We start from the raw sequence: 5,000 nt of genomic DNA, 5'->3' as shown, positions 1-5,000 counted from the left end.
CGAAAAGGCCTGTTTCCGGCTGTATGTGTATGATATGATATGATATGATGCCTGCCTGCTCATTTGGTTCATGATGTCCACGCGGCAGGCGGAATATTTTAAAAGCACTGTTCTGTACGAAGTGCACAATGTCCGTTGGGGAAATGCAGCTGGGGGTCGGTCGACCGGCTGACGACGCCTGCCTGCCGATTTGGTTCACGATGTCCCCGCCGAAGGCGGCATACTTGAAAGTACCGCCGTTCGCGGCGCGCAATTTGCGGGGGGAGGAATTGTTAGTGCACGTCTGTGTGCTAGGTGACGATGCTTGCCGACTTGGTTCATGCCGTCCACGCCGAAGACGGCGCCGTTTAAAGTACTGCCGCTCGAGGTGCACAATTTGCGGGGGAATTGTTAATGGGCGTCGGCGTGCTGGGTGACGATGTGGAGATGTGGAACGCCGAGCCAGATCTATCTTATTTGTTTGCTTGGCCCACTGGACTTTGCGTGGGCTTTGCAACACTGTGTGCTAGGTTAAATCACGGCCAATAGAGTGAGTGTTTTTAATGATCCTGATCTGATAAGGGGACTAGAGGTAAAAGAGCCGTTAGGAGGCAGTGATCACAACACGATAAGTTTTACTCTGCAAATGGAAAGGTAGAAGGGAAAATCGGAAGTGTCTGTATTACAGTATAGCAAAGGGGATTACAGAGGCATGAGGCGGGAGCTGGCCAAAATTGACTGGAAGGAGGCCCTAGCAGGGAAGACGGTAGAACAGCAATGGCAGGTATTCCAGGGAATAATGCAGAGGTTGCAGGATCAATTTATTCCAAAGAGGTGGAAAGACTCTAAGGGGAGTAAGAGACACCTGTGGCTGACAAGGGAAGTCAGGGACAGCATAAAAATTAAGGAGAGGAGGTATAACATAGCAAAGAAGAGTGGGAAGACAGAGGATTGGGACTCTTTTAAAGAGCAACAAAAGTTAACTAAAGAGGCAATGCGGGGAGAAAAGATGAGGTGCGAGGGTAAACTAGCCAATAATATAAAGGAGGATAGCAAAAGTTTTTTTAGGTACGTGAAGAGGAAAAAAATAGTCAAGGCAAATGTGGGTCCCTTGAAGACAGAAACGGGGGAATTTATTATGGGGAACAAAGAAATGGCAGACGAGTTAAACCGTTACTTTGGGTCTGTCTTCACTGAGGAAGATACACACAATCTCCCAAATGTTCTAGGGGCCGGAGAACCTAGGGTGATGGAGGAACTGAAGGAAATCCACATTAGGCAGGAAATGGTTTTGGGTAGACTGATGGGACTGAAGGCTGATAAATCCCCAGGGCCTGATGGTCTGCATCCCAGGGTACCTAAGGAGGTGGCTCTAGAAATAGTGGAAGCATTGGAGATCATTTTTCAATGTTCTATATAGATTCAGGATCAGTTCCTGTGGATTGGAGGATAGCAAATGTTATCCCACTTTTTAAGAAGGGAGGGAGAGAGAAAACGGGTAATTATAGACCAGTTAGTCTGACATCAGTGGTGGGGAAGATGCTGGAGTCAATTAGAAAAGACGAAATTGCTGAGCATTTGGATAGCAGTAACAGGATCATTGCGAGTCAGCATGGATTTACGAAGGGGAAATCATGCTTGACAAATCTACTGGAATGTTTTGAGGATGTAACTAGGAAAATTGACAGGGGAGAGTCAGTGGACGTGGTGTACCTCGACTTTCAGAAAGCCTTCGACAAGCTCCCACATAGGAGATTAGTGGGCAAAATTAGGGCACGTGGTATTGGGGGTAGGGTACTGACATGGATAGAAAATTGGTTGACAGACGGAAAGCAAAGAGTGGGTATAAATGGGTCCCTCTCGGAATGGCAGGCAGTGACCAGTGGGGTACCGCAAGGTTCGGTGCTGGGACCCCAGCTATTTACGATATGCATTAATGACTTAGACGGAGGGATTAAAAGTACCATTAGCAAATTTGCAGATGATACTAAGCTGGAGGGTAGTGTGAATTGTGAGGAAGATGCAATAAGGCTGCAGGATGACTTGGACAGGTTGTGTGAGTGGGCGGATACATGGCAGATGCAGTTTAATGTAGATAAGTGCGAGGTTATTCACTTTGGAAGTAAGAGTAGAAAGGCAGATTATTGTCTGAATGGTGTCAAGTTAGGAGGAGGGGGAGTTCAACGAGATCTGGATGTCCTAGTGCATCAGTCAATGAAAGGAAGCATGCAGGTACAGCAGGCAGTGAAGAAAGCCAATGGAATGTTGGCCTTCGTAACCAGAGGAGTTGAGTATAGGAGCAAAGAGGTCCTTCTACAGTTGTAGCGGGCCCTGGTGAGACCGCACCTGGAGTACTGTGTGCAGTTTTGGTCTCCAAATTTGAGGAAGGATATTCTTGCTATGGAGGGCGTGCAGCGTAGGTTCACTAGGTTAATTCCCGGAATGGCGGGACGGTCGTATGTTGAAAGGCTGGAGCGATTGGGCTTGTATACACTGGTATTTAGAAGAATGAGGGGGGATCTTATTGAAACATATACGATAATTAGGGGATTGGACACATTAGAGGCAGGAAACATGTTCCCAATGTTGGGGGAGTCCAGAACAAGGGGCCACCGTTTAAGAATAAGGGGTAGGCCATTTAGAACGGAGATGAGGAAGAACCTTTTCAGTCAGAGAGTGGTGAAGGTGTGGAATTCTCTGCCTCAGAAGGCAGTGGAGGCCAGTTCGTTGGATGCTTTCAAGAGAGAGCTGGATAGAGCTCTTAAGGATAACGGAGTGAGGGGGTATGGGGAGAAGGCAGGAACGGGGTACTGATTGAGAGTGATCAGCCATGATCGCATTGAATGGCGGTGCTGGCTCGAAGGGCTGAATGGCCGACTCCTGCACCTATTGTCTATTGTCTATTGTCTATAATCAACCACTTTATTTTGCCCGTCTTTGTGACTCCTCTTTGACACGTCGATCACCGCTGAGGCTGTTTTACCTGTTTCCCCTATGTACCGTAAGGTACACTCCTTACATTGAACTGCATACACCCCATTATTTCGCTCACGGGTTATCCTCTGTGCTATCCAGTCTCTCCTGTCACCCTGTTCTATGTTTTTGTCTATTACCCAGTGGGAGCAGGCCCCATATTGACATTAATTTGTAACCCTACTGCTCCCCTCGTCTGCTGGTTTTATCACCATCTCATGTTTATCCCTCAGCTCTGCCGTGGTCTCCCTCTCTTTTTTTCTGGTGAGGTTCGGCCTATCCTTTGTCATGGGCATATCCCAGGCTGTTTTAGTAACGTTCTTTTAAAACGTGTCGTGTTTGTTTGGCTTTACCCACGTTCCAGCATTAGAGGCCAATTTTTGCAATGTTTCCTGGGTGGGATTTGCCGGTTTTACAAATGGTGTCACTATCTCACCCTGCTTCCTGATACCCTTATGGGGTCGGCTCTGTTCTTGCAGAACCCTCGGGTGGTGCAGAGTCTGGGCCTTGTTATCAATATCTTGCCCTGCTTCCCGATACCCTTGCGGGTTCGGCTCTGTTCTTGCAGATCCCTCAGGTGGTGCAGAGTCTGGGCGGCATCGTCACCCAGCACACCGACGCCCACTGAAAATTACCCACGCACAGTGCGCGCCTGGAGCGGCAGTAGTTCAAACTACCCCTACCCCTACCCCTACCCCTACCGCTACCCCTACCCCTACCCCTACCCCTAACCCTAACCCTAACCCTAACCCTAACCCTAACCCTAACCCTAACCCTAACCCTAACCCTAACCCTAACCCTAACCCTAACCCTAACCCTAACCCTAACCCTAACCCTGACCCTAATGCAGGCAGAGTTATTTATAAAGTGGCCCAGACTCTGCACCACCTGAGGGTTTTGTAACAGAACCAACCCCATAAGGGTTTCAGGAAGCAGGGCAAGATATTGATAACAAGGCGCAGACTCTGCACCACCTCAGGGTTCTGCAAGAACAGAGCCGACCCCATAAGGGCATCAGGAATCAGGGCAAGATATTGATAAAATGGCCCAGACTCTGCACCACCTGAGGGTTCTGCAAGAACAGAGCCGACCCCATAAGGGCATCAGGAAGCAGGGCAAGATATTGGTAACAAGGCCCACGGGGAAGGCGGCATACTTTGGGGTTATTTTGTAGTGAGTTTTGAAGGCATGTGCTAGTGTTACGCATACCGAGGGCGCGCAAAGTTCGGCGCGCCCGGGCCAAAACGCCTCTGCTGGCCGCGGCCGAGTCGGCCGACGGATTGCCACGGACTTGCTTGACGACCTGTCACTCTCCGTGCATCGGTTGCACGCCCGGTTCGTCCTTTCCATTTGTTTCATGATGTACACGCGGCAGGCGGAATATTTTAAAAGCACTGTTCTGTTCGAAGTGCACAATGGCCGTTGGGGCAATGCAACTGGGGGTCGGTCGACCGGCTGACGACGCCTGCCTGCCGATTTGGTTCACGATGTCCCCGCCGAAGGCGGCATACTTGAAAGTACTGCCGTTCGCGGCGCGCAATTTGCAGGGGGGAGGAATTGTTAGTGGACGTCTGTGTGCTGGGTGACGATGCTTGCCGACTTGGTTCATGCCGTCCACGCCGAAGACGGCGCCGTTTAAAGTACTGCCGCTCGAGGTGCACAATTTGCGGGGGAATTGTTATTGGGCGTCGGCGTGCTGGGTGACGATGTGGAGATGAGGAACGCCGAGCCAGATCTATCTTATTTGTTTGCTTGGGCCACTGGACTTTGCATGGGCTTTGCATCATTGTGTGCTACGTTAAATCACGGCCAATTGAGTGAGTATTTTTTATTCAACCACTCTATTTTGCCCGTCTTTGTGACTCCTCTATGACACGCCGATCACCGCTGACGTGTTAATCTGCGTGTTAGGTATCTCGGGGGTCAGTTGGACGGACAGATGTGTAAGGGTTTTGTTCGGAAGGATCGTTGAGTGTAAACGGTGAACGGGGGTTAAAGGCCCTGAGGTTTCAATCCTCTAAAGAATGTAAAAGGTCTGACGCGTTAGC

Source organism: Rhinoraja longicauda, unplaced genomic scaffold (genome assembly GCF_053455715.1).
Source record: "Rhinoraja longicauda isolate Sanriku21f unplaced genomic scaffold, sRhiLon1.1 Scf000151, whole genome shotgun sequence".
Classification (NCBI taxonomy): domain Eukaryota; kingdom Metazoa; phylum Chordata; class Chondrichthyes; order Rajiformes; family Arhynchobatidae; genus Rhinoraja; species Rhinoraja longicauda.
The sequence above is the reverse complement of the archived record's forward strand: the minus strand, read 5'-3'. Positions refer to the sequence as shown.